Below are 12599 nucleotides of genomic sequence, written 5' to 3'. Positions count from 1 at the left end.
GTTAATATAGCGACACCCCTGGACTAACGACCCAGGTGAGTGCCAAACAGAAAAAAGACAATCCCAGAGTCATACCACTAGTGACCACAAGAGGGAGCCAAAAAGTCTAATTCACAACAGGATGGCCCACCAGGGTGAACCTGCTGAGGTGCGCATGGAGGAGCATCATGAGGTTCTGCCTCCGTAGCGCACACCAAAAGGGGGAGGTGTCACGATATTGTATGAAGTATAATATGATGTTGTAGTTTTGTCCTTCAGCCCATGCTGTGGGCTACAACCCCCCCCCCTTCCCTTTCACTCAGCCGAGAGCTGCCTTGCCAATGTATGTGGGGGGAGTTTTATTGAAGAAAGGAATTTACGACCGGCATAGCTGCATTGGAAAGCTTTGCCAGCTAGAACTGGATTAGAAATCTGTAGAATCCATGAGGGTCTATGGTTCCATTATTGTAAGATATTGGGCCAACCATTTAAGATAGGAACAGGAAAATACATATTCTTAATTTCCCTCGGTGGATCTATCCGCCACGGTAAGCATGGGCTTCTAACTCCATCTGGTAAAGAAGTAGGGATTTCTCTGTAATTATGCATCACAAATAGGACATATTTGATCTCATTAGAATGCTAATATTAAGACGAGATGAATGCTGGGTTTGTTATGACTATGACATGTTCTGGAGCAGAGATATAGGTAGACAAACTTGTGTGACATTTACTAAGACTGAAGAAAGAGGAGGGCAATCTTAACTCAACCCTTTTGGTGATGTCACAGGCTGCAGCTATAAGTTTTTTGGCCAGACTCCAGCAAGGGTCTGTCTGCTGGAGTCTGACTTGAAGAGCTGTTCCTACCCAGAGTCCTAATGCACTGGGACAGATGGAAACTCCACTAGCCTGGTTGCCTCAAATGATCTGACCACATGTAAGTGTTGATTTCTCATGTAATCCTTGTTTTTTTATAATTACCTTGTACATATTTGCAATTGTCTCTTTTGTAACAACCTTGTAATATTTTTTCGATAAACACTGCCCAAACTTTATGGGGTATAATATTTAATACTAGTTCGTTCTTCCTGTTCTAAAACGTATCCTGTCTCCTGAAGGGAATTACGCTACTGTGTTGGGTTAGCTTCGGACCCGTTTAATCGAAGCTGGTGGCAGCATACCGTGTGCAGGCCTTTGGGTGTCATTGTAGCAACTGCGGTGTTGATAATTATTGTTCCTGCCTGAGTGGGAGTAGTTTATCACGTCGCTGCAGCATGCCCAATAGCCAGTACATAGCAGGCAGCCTTTCTGGCGACTAGTTATCCTAGGTGCAGTACCTAATCTGACCTGAGGGTAAAGGGGGCGCCAGAGAGCTGCAGGTTTCAAGTCGAACTGTAAGCAGGATATACACAAATCCCTGCAGTTCGTGGTATATTGAAGAGCAGTGGGATACCTAAAATAAGCCCCTGATGTAAACTAAGAGGTCAATAGCCTTGTGTGTGTTTTTTTTTATCACATTGTAGCAGTGGAGGGATAACTAAGATAAGCCCCCCTGCACATGTGATAGCCGTCTGTTGGCCTAAAGTCACCCTAATCCGTGATGTAGGGGTGACGGTCACGGTGTAAATTGTGACAGATACGTGGAGGTGACACTCCAGTGCTCATCTGATAAGGGAGGGGGGAGATCAGTGCCCTTGAAGGGGCCCGTCGCCCCTAAAAAAGTCCAAAAATTCTGGTCTGAATAGCAGACCCTGTGTGCCTCCTACGGGACACTAAGCTTGAACTGGGTCTCTGGAATCCAGCATGAGGGTGTATACTGTAGGGAAGGAGCTAACTTTTTTTTGTCTTAACTTAGTGTCAGCCTCCTAGCGACAGCAGCATAACACCCATGGTTCTGTGTCCCCCAATGTGGCGAAGGAGAAATATGTCATATTCTAGGTTCTTCAAAGTAGCCTCCTTTTGCTTTGATGACTGCTTTGCACACTCTTGGCATTCTCTTGATGAGCTTCAAGAGGTAGTCACCGGGAATGGTCTTCCAACAATCTTGAAGGAGTTCCCAGAGATGCCTAGCACTTGTTGGCCCTTTTGCCTTCACTCTGCGGTCCAGCTCACCCCAAACCATCTCGATTGGGTTCAGATCTGGTGACTGTGGAGGCCAGGTCATCTGGCATAGCACCCCATTACTCTCCTTCTTGGTCAAATAGCCCTTACACAGCCTGCAAGTGTGTTTGGGGTCATTGTCCTGTTGAAAAATAAATGATCCAACTAAACGCAAACCGGATGGAATAGCATGCCGCTGCAAGATGCTGTGGTAGCCATGCTTGTTCAGTATGCCTTCAATTTTGAATAAATCCCCAACAGTGTCACCAGCAAAGCACCCCCACACCATCACACCTCCTCCATGCTTCACGATGGGAACCAGGCATGTAGAGTCCATCCATTCACCTTTTCTGCGTCGCACAAAGACACGGTTGTTGGAACCAAAGATCTCAAATTTGGACTCATCAGACCAAAGCACAGATTTCCACTGGTCTAATGTCCATTCCTTTTGTTCTGTAGCCCAAACAAGTCTCTTCTGCTTGTTGCCTGTCTTTAGCAGTGGTTTCCTAGCAGCTATTTTACCATGAAGGTGTAACGACCGTTATGCCAGTTGCTGCTCGAGAACAGAATACGGCGCTGCTATGAATGACTCAGGGCACAATATGATATTAAACCAACTTTTCTTTATAACTATTGCAAAAAATGACAGAATTTCTCTCCCAACACAATATGGGCCACAACAGCCACAACTCACAGAATACAAGTTATACAGCCTGAGAGACCCCAAGTGCCAGCTTCACAGACAGGAATCCGACTACCCCACAACTATACCACTCCCTCCCTTATCTGTAACGGGCCTACACGGGGTTATACTGTGCCTGTGACACGTGGTCCTCTCAGGAATACAATCTAAAGGCCCCGTCTCACTTAGCGATTTACCAACGATCACGACCAGCGATATGACCTGGCCGTGATCGTTGGTAAGTCGCTGTGTGGTCGCTGGGGAGCTGTCACACAGACCGCTCTCCCCAGCGACCAACGATCAGGGGAACGAGTTCGGCATCGTTGAAACTGTCTTCAACGATGCCGAAGTCCCCCTGCAGCACCCGGGTAACCAGGGTAAACATCGGGTTACTAAGCGCAGGGCCGCGCTTAGTAACCCGATGTTTACCCTGGTTACCAAAAAAAACAAACACTACATACTCGCCTTTCGGTGTCCAGGTCCCTTGCCGTCTGCTTCCTGCTCTGACTGACTGAGCCGCCGTACACTGAGAGCAGAGCGCAGCGGTGACGTCACTGCTGTGCTCTCACTTCTCACTGTACGGCCGGCAGTCAGTGAGAGCAGGAAGCAGACGGCAAGGGACCTGACGGACATCAGAAGGCGAGTATGTATTGTTTGTTTTTTTTTACATTTACGCTGGTAACCAGGGTAAACATCGGGTTACTAAGCGCGGCCCTGCGCTTAGTAACCCGATGTTTACCCTGGTTACCAGTGAAGACATCGCTGGATCGGTGTCACACACACCGATTCAGCAATGTCAGCGGGGCCTCAACGACCAAAAAAAGGTCCAGGCCATTCCGACACGACCAGCGATCTCGCAGCAGGGGCCTGATCGCTGGTACGTGTCACACATAGCGAGATCGCTATGGAGGTCGCTGTTGCGTCACAAAACTTGTGACTCAGCAGCGATCTCGCTAGCGATCTCGCTATGTGAGACGGGGCCTTTACACCCGCCTCCCGCCTAATTTACAATAAATCACGGGTACCCGGTTTTTCCCAACATATATATATATCTCACAGTATATACTCAGTGTATACGCAGTGTACTGTCTTATTATTGAGTGCTCAGAGTGTACTCTTTCACAATATATGCTTCAGCGGTAAATAACTGAATTTGTTATACAGACGTCCAGCAGCGGATTAAATAGGTATTTGAGCCACCAAATCTTCTGATGCAGATCCAGATAAAGTTCACAAATAATTCCAGGAATATCCCACAGCCAGAATCGTGAAGCGCAGGAATCCACACAGTGTCTATTAGTTGTCAGGCAATTCTTCATACAAGAGTGTCCTTAAATAGGCTGTGATTCCTATCTAGCTATCCCTAGCTAACTACACAGTCGGTGACCGGTCACACTTCTCTGTTTACTCACAAGGATAGCTTTCTTGAAATCACACAGTCCCAAACAGGAATGCCTCAAGATCTGGATTCCCCACTCTCCATCACCGCGCTGCTTCTTCTCAAACGCCCAGAAACTCTCTCTGAGGTAACTGTCCTGTTTCCAGAATCTTCTTGTCTTTTACTCCTGGGTGACCTCTGGTGGCTGAACCAAATTACTGCAACAACATTGTAATTATCCTGTCTATTACTCAAGGGTGACCTCTGGTGGCTGAACACAGTTACTGTATCAACACTGTTTATGATTTAAAAAAAAAACCATCACCATTTTACACTCCACCCCACTTTCAATTTGGCGTCCCGACAAATGGCTTCTCACAACTCACACGCAACACATACTCATCAGGATTATATCGTATCGGAGGAATTCCGGCTGTGCTCCTCTCTGACCTCCGTAAGCCAGTACCTGTCGGGTTCAACGAAACATTTGTCGTATCTGGTGGAACAGTAACATCAGTGGGCATATCAGGAGTTTGCACTGTCGGACTCTGCATTTCTGAGAGGTCGCCATCACAGTCATCCCAACAGTAACACTCAACATTGCTCGGTTGCACCATCATTGGATCAGATGACTCAGGAGAACAGACAGGTGCGTCGGATATACACCGCTTTAACCAATTCCGATGCATCGTGCGACGAGGTCCGATACACCCCTCAGGGACCACAGTGTACACACTTCCTCCTGGGAACACCCTTTCCACTACTGTGTAAGGCGTATCCTCCCACCTGTCACTCAACTTCCCTTCTGGACGTGTAACCCGCACTAGCACCTTGTCACCCACCTGGAACTCATCCCCGTGCACTGGTTTTCGATCTCGGTGTGGATGATCCCGTACACGTTCTTTCACTATCTGATGGATCTCTCGCAGTTTTCTTCGGTGGTCCTGGACCCACTCACTGGCTGTACGATACTGCGGCTCATCCGGTACTGTCAGACTCAGCTCTCCAATTTCTCGTCCTGGCCGGCCGAACATCATCGCATAAGGCGTGAACCCTGTAGTGTTATGGACTCTGTTATTATAAGCCCACATAAGTTCAGGGAGAAACTCAGGCCATCGCCCCTTTTGCCTTTGTTCCAGCGTTCTCAGCATCTGGAGCAGCGTTCGGTTGAATCTCTCACAAGCTCCATTTCCCTGCGGGTGATAGGGCGTCGTCCGTGATTGCTGAATCCCATAGACCTGCAGCAACTCAGTCATGAGCTGACCCTGAAAACAGGTACCTTGGTCTGAATGCACTCTTTGGGGGCAGCCATACACCGGCATGAAATGTTTACAGATCGCCTCTGCTGCGGACTTAGCAGTTTGATCTTTAGTGGGAATGGCCACAGCAAATTTTGTGAAATGATCGGTCATGACCAGGCATGAGTGATGACCGCTGCTGGAGTACCCAATGGACAGATAATCCACCATTAATACTTCCAGCGGGGCAGACGTCACGATTGTCTGAACTGGAGCTCTCTGTTCTGGAGACTTATTCAATTCACAGGGTCGGCACTTAGCACACACCTCTCTCACGACTTCTTCCAAGCCAGGTGTGTACACAAATCGATGCAACCATCTATACGTCTTTTCAGGTCCAAAATGTGCACCCTGCGTATGAGCCTCTCGGGCAATGTCTGGAGCCATTGAGGCTGGGATCACCACCTGCCAACGGTACCCCAGCTCTGCCGCTATGTAGATCCAGCGATACAGTACCCCTTCCGTTATGGCCAATCGATCCCACTGCCGTAGCAGTTTCTGCCCCTCTGCACCCAGCCGAGCTCTCACCCTTCTGTCGGGCCAGGACTTTTGACTCAGCCACTTCTTTACTCGTGACAGCTCGGAGTCTGCATCCTGTAAATCGGCCCACTCCTGACGAGTCTTTCCCAGCAAAGTGGCGACCTGTGTCGCCACCCCACTTAACCGTGCCACATCCACAAACACAGGTAATCGTCTCAGGTCAGGAATCTCGGTATCCTCAAGGTCTTCATCCACAACATGCCGGGGAGTACCACAAGTCACTCGTGACAGTGCATCGGCATTGGAGTTCTCTTTACCAGAACGGAACCGAATCCGGTAATTAAACTTGGACATCCGTGCTACCCACCTCTGCTCTAGGGCTCCGAGCCTGGCATTCTCTAGGTGTGCCAGCGGGTTATTGTCAGTCATCACAAAAATCTCAGAGCCAGCAAGGTACTCTGCAAATTTCTCAGTCATAGCCCACACCAAGGCCAACATCTCCAACTTAAATGAGCTATAATTATCTGGGTTTCGCTCGGTGTCTCGTAGAGACCGACTGGCATATGCAATAACCCGTTCACGCCCCTCCTGCTCTTGGGCTAACACAGCTCCCAGGCCATGGAGGCTCCCGTCAGTGTACAGAATGAAAGGTCGGTCAAAACGTGCATACGCCAACAAAGGTGCCTGCACAAGGGCATCCCGGATCTGATCGAATGCCTGTTGTTGTCGATCTGTCCATTGGATGGGTTGGTTCTTGGGCCCTCGCGCCGTCCCTCTCAACAGCTCATTCAGTGGCTCAGCCACTTTAGCAAAGTCTTTTACAAATCGGCGATAGTATCCGGCTAGACCGAGAAATGCCTGTACTTCTCTCCGGGTCTTGGGTCTGGGCCACCCTTGAATGGCCTCAATTTTACTCGGTGCTGGTTGCACACCCTCAGCCGACACTACATGCCCCAGGTACTCAATCTGCGTCCGGAACAGTTGACATTTTTTTGGCTTGATCTTAAGTCCATTGTCTCTCAGTCGGTGCAACACTTGTCGCAGCTTTTTCAGGTGATCATCGAATGAATTTCCGAATACGATTACATCATCCAGATAGATCAACACAGATTCAAAATTGTAGTCACCCAAGCAATACTCCATCAATCGCTGAAATGTTCCTGGGGCATTACCCAGTCCAAAGGGCATCCGATTAAACTCGAACAGACCCATCGGCAAGATGAATGCTGTCTTCTGCCGATCTCGAGCCGCCACGGGCACCTGCCAGTAGCCACTGGCTAAATCAAGCGTAGAGAAATACTTCGCCTTCCCTAGTGCGGACAAGGATTCCTCGATTCTTGGTAATGGATAAGAATCACGTACAGTATGTGCATTCAGCTTGCGGTAATCAACACAAAACCGTATGGACCCATCCTTCCGTACCAACACGACTGGTGCGGCCCAAGGACTCTGACTCTGGCGGATCACCCCATTGTCTAGCATTTGCGCTATCATCCGCTTAACCTCTTGATAGAGGTTCGGCGGGATCTGACGATATCTCTCTCGAATCGGAGGGGTATCTCCTGTGGGTATTTCGTGTTCCACTGCCTTTGTGCAACCAAAGTCTTCATCATCCCTGGAGAAAGCAGCCTGATATTCCCACAGTGTATCCTCCAGCCTGCGCGCCTGCTCAAATGTTAACTGGGACTCATCCACCCCCATAATCTCCATGATCTTCCTGCCATTCCACGCAGGTGTGGGGGACTCTTCGGTTGTCGTCTGCATTGACAGGGTCCAGGCAGTCCTGTGGTCTGCTCTTAGTGTAAACTGACTTTTGGGAATGACTCTCTCGCCGCACACATATACATCAGCCAGCTTGGTGCCTGCCGCCAGAGTCATCTCATGATCTTGCAGATTCAAGCACCTTATCGGTACACTTCCATATCGTACAACGGCCACTGTTCGGGCTACCATTAGACTATTAGTGTCTTCTGACCGACTGGTCGGTTCCAGAATCACCTCCACACCATTCAGTTTTCTGTGTGTCCCTACCGGCATCAATACAAGCTTCTCTTGACCCGGACCGATCACAACAGCAGACCCGCGTGGGACATACACCGCTCCCACTGCTCTTCCTTCTGCCGAACTCTTCTGAATGCCGCATGAACGGACCACCTGCTGTAGGACTCTCTGAGTGACTTTGTGGGGCGTCACCCGCTTCCAATAACGCGGACCATCACGTTCAAACAGAAGGGAATCCAGCTCTCTCAGGATGTTCATTCCCAGAACCACCGGAAGGTTTGGTCTCGCCTGCGTCGTCACGAGCACCACTCCCTTGGTCCCCAACTCCTGACCACACAGCTGTACCTTCATCCACGCAATGCCCGCCACTGGGATTTCCTCATTATTGGCAGCCTTTAGTTTTAATAAATGTCCCGACTCCGGTTTGACAGTCCCTTCGAAGTGCTCCTTAAAAAACTTCATTGGCATCGTAGTCACCTCCGACCCGGTATCCACCAGACATGCCACCTTCTTGCCTGCAAACTGCACCTCCAAAGTTGGACTGTCCTCAATCAGATCCTCAGAACAGACATTGGGCACTGATTTTCGTTCCTGCCCCGCCGTATGCCCAACTACAGCGAGGGCCTCTCTTTTACTGATGATGAAGCTTCATCTGCCAGCTTCCTCTGGCAGTCTCGCTGCAAATGACCAAATTCCCTGCATCGCCAGCATTGCACCGGTCTTCTTGCCAAACCTCTGGATGGCCAGGGTCTTATAGCAGTCGACATTTCCCTTGAGGCATAGGGTAACCGCCCATACAATGGAATAGAGGGGTTAGGCGGTGCCGGGTACATCGGAGGTGTTTCCCGAACCTGCATCTGCTGCATCTGCTCTGCCAGGCTTTCCACGGTTTTCTGTAAAGCTGCCAGCTGTGTCTGGATGGGATCTGGCCCCGGCCCTTGTGTATCAGCCACTTGCAGGTTACTCCTCTGCAGAACGGGCTTTACTTCTAAGGTCCGTGCTACTGCTTCTTCCTGAATTTCAGCATAGGTAATACCAGGAATACTTCGAGCTTTCAGCAACAATTCACTCCTTAGTGTCTCACTTTGGATCCCCTCAATGAACTGATCCCGAAGAATGCTGTCAACCTCGGCCTCAGTACCCACAGTCACAGTTGACTTCCTTTTAACCTCCTGATGCAGCTCCTCCAATGCTATAGCATACTGGATCAGACTTTCTCCGTCTCTCTGGGTCCGAGCGAAAAACTGTACTCGCAGTTGCCCTGCCGCTGCCACGTGATCAAATGCATTTTTCAATATCCGAATGATGTCATCAACTGTTCTTCGCTTATCCTCGGATTTCAACAAGACAACTTTGCGGGCATCCCCCTCCAAAGCATTCAGCGCGACTTCTGGCTGCAGTCGGGGGCTAACACCGAGCAAGGCAATGGCATTCTTTAACCTGCCTTCCCAATCACTGAGCAGCAGATTGTATCCATCAAACTTGGCCAGATGATTAAGCAGCGCTCCCGTGGCAGAGCAACCCACTAATCGATCTCTAACAGAAACAATGGGGGAAGGGGGGTGAATAACTACAGCAGGAGCGACAGCGCCTTCTGTTCCATCAGTAACATCCATAGCGAGCACCGTATCCTGCCGACTACGCCAAAATGTAACGACCGTTATGCCGGTCGCTGCTCGAGAACAGAATACGGCGCTGCTATGAATGACTCAGGGCACAATATGATATTAAACCAACTTTTCTTTATAACTATTGCAAAAAATGACAGAATTTCTCTCCCAACACAATATGGGCCACAACAGCCACAACTCACAGAATACAAGTTATACAGCCTGAGAGACCCCAAGTGCCAGCTTCACAGACAGGAATCCGACTACCCCACAACTATACCACTCCCTCCCTTATCTGTAACGGGCCTACACGGGGTTATACTGTGCCTGTGACACGTGGTCCTCTCAGGAATACAATCTTACACCCGCCTCCCGCCTAATTTACAATAAATCACGGGTACCCGGTTTTTCCCAACATATATATATATCTCACAGTATATACTCAGTGTATACGCAGTGTACTGTCTTATTATTGAGTGCTCAGAGTGTACTCTTTCACAATATATGCTTCAGCGGTAAATAACTGAATTTGTTATACAGACGTCCAGCAGCGGATTAAATAGGTATTTGAGCCACCAAATCTTCTGATGCAGATCCAGATAAAGTTCACAAATAATTCCAGGAATATCCCACAGCCGTGAAGCGCAGGAATCCACACAGTGTCTATTAGTTGTCAGGCAATTCTTAATACAAGAGTGTCCTTAAACAGGCTGTGATTCCTATCTAGCTATCCCTAGCTAACTACACAGTCGGTGACCGGTCACACTTCTCTGTTTACTCACAAGGATAGCTTTCTTGAAATCACACAGTCCCAAACAGGAATGCCTCAAGATCTGGATTCCCCACTCTCCATCACCGCGCTGCTTCTTCTCAAACGCCCAGAAACTCTCTCTGAGGTAACTGTCCTGTTTCCAGAATCTTCTTGTCTTTTACTCCTGGGTGACCTCTGGTGGCTGAACCAAATTACTGCAACAACATTGTAATTATCCTGTCTATTACTCAAGGGTGACCTCTGGTGGCTGAACACAGTTACTGTATCAACACTGTTTATGATTTAAAAAAAAAACCATCACCATTTTACAAAGGCCTGCTGCACAAAGTCTCCTCTTAACAGTTGTTGTAGAGATGTGTTTGCTGCTAGAACTCTGTGTGGCATTGACCTGGTCTCTAATCTGAGCTGCTGTTAACCTGCGATTTCTGGTGCTGGTGACTCGGATAAATTTATCCTCAGAAGCAGAGGTGACTCTTGGTCTTCCTTTCCTGGGGCAGTCCTGATGTGAGCCAGTTTCTTTGTAACGCTTGATGGTTTTTGCACTTGGGGACACTATCAAAGTTTTCCCAATTTTTCGGGAACACAGGAAAACACACGCTTTCACCACCTCGTCAACAGTGTCAGTCTTCAAGTTTATAGCTGTCAGTAGAACTCTCAATTTGGCGGTCAAAATCCCAAAAGCACACTCCACCATACTCAATACGCGTGTGAGGCGGTAGTTAAAAATTCTTTTAGTGTGCGTTAATCCACTGCTGGAGTAAGGTTTCAGCAGGTGTTCCGGTAGTTGGAATGCTTCATCCCCAACACAAACAAAAGGCATTGGTGGCCCAGAGGTTTGAGGCAGTGGTCTTGGGGGGGAGGGGGGGAATTGAAAGTTGTTTCCATACAAATGACGCCCCATTGCAGACAGTTTGAAAACTTGGGAATCACTTGAGCGGCCATACGCCCCAATATCCATCGCTATAAATTTGTACTCCGCATCGGCGATGGCAGCACAATGGAGAAGTATTTTTTATAGTTGAAATATTCCAAGCCAGAACCAGACGGTTTCACGATACAGTTATGTTTCCCGTCCACCGAGCCCAAGCAATTGGGAAACTGACATACTTGCTGGAATTTCTCGGCTACTTTTAACCAACTCTCCACTGTGGGATGTTGTATAAATTCACCGTGCAAAGAGTCCCACAGTGCACGGCAAGTGTGCTTGACAATTCCAGAGATGGTGGAAATCCCAAGTCTGAACTGGAAATGGAGTGACGAAAGGGTTTCTCCAGTAGCAAAGAATCTGTGAATAAAAGCAAGGCAAAAATTACTACAAAATCATAGCAATAACATTACAGTTATATAGGCAGTAAGAGATACTATAAAAAACATCACAAAAACATTTAAAAAAAAAAACACCAGCAAAAACATTAAAGTGTGCTACAGGAGTACATACAATAAAAATGGCTTACCGAAGAGTGACCATCAGACGCTCCGCCGGTGAAATAGACTATCGGCAATACGTATCACTCCTTCGGATTAGATGTCCAATTCGGTCCACCAATAGATCAAAGTTCTCCGCTTTCATCCGCACATATGAGAAAAATGTATCTGGGTCTCCTCGTAGCTCCATGTACAGTGTAGAAAACACCCCACGTGTCATTCTCTGCGCAGTGATGGGGTGGATCCACAAACGCCGTCGCCGCAAACGCAGAATTTGCTGTCTCTCTCGCTCCTCCAGAACAATTGTTTTAAAGCGATTCGTCTCCACAATGAAATCCACATTGTTCTTCAGAATATTCGCAATAACAACATCCATCTTGCTCTCCAAACACTTGCTCCTCTCCAACCTGTCACAGATGGGCTGTAGGAACACTGTAAATATAGTTTTCAGGGGGTCAATCACATTTTGGAGCCTCCCAGGGGAATTTTTAAAAACTGGATGAAAAAAACGGAAGAAACGGATGCCAACCGGATGGAACGGATCTGGTTTCTCTCCGGAACCGGGCATCAGATCCCGCTGAAAATCGGATCCTTTCCATCCGGTTTTCGCAAATTACGCCGGATCCGGTGCTGCGGCAAAACACCGGAATCGGCAAGATGCAAAAAACCTGATGTGTGAAAGTAGCCTTAGATGGACTGCTGGTTTAGCTGGATTTCAATAATGGTATACCCACACTAACTAATACAATTATAATTCTCTCCCTATCTCCGCAGCAAGTGTCCCTACACTGGCTGATTCCGGAGCTGTATGACGAGCAGGGCGGCGTCAGGTCTGATATAGACCTGATGATGCTGTGCAGCCAGCCAATCACTG

The sequence above is a fragment of the Ranitomeya variabilis genome, chromosome 3 (genome assembly GCF_051348905.1).
Source record: "Ranitomeya variabilis isolate aRanVar5 chromosome 3, aRanVar5.hap1, whole genome shotgun sequence".
Lineage (NCBI taxonomy): Eukaryota > Metazoa > Chordata > Amphibia > Anura > Dendrobatidae > Ranitomeya > Ranitomeya variabilis.
Note: the sequence above shows the minus strand (reverse complement) of the source record.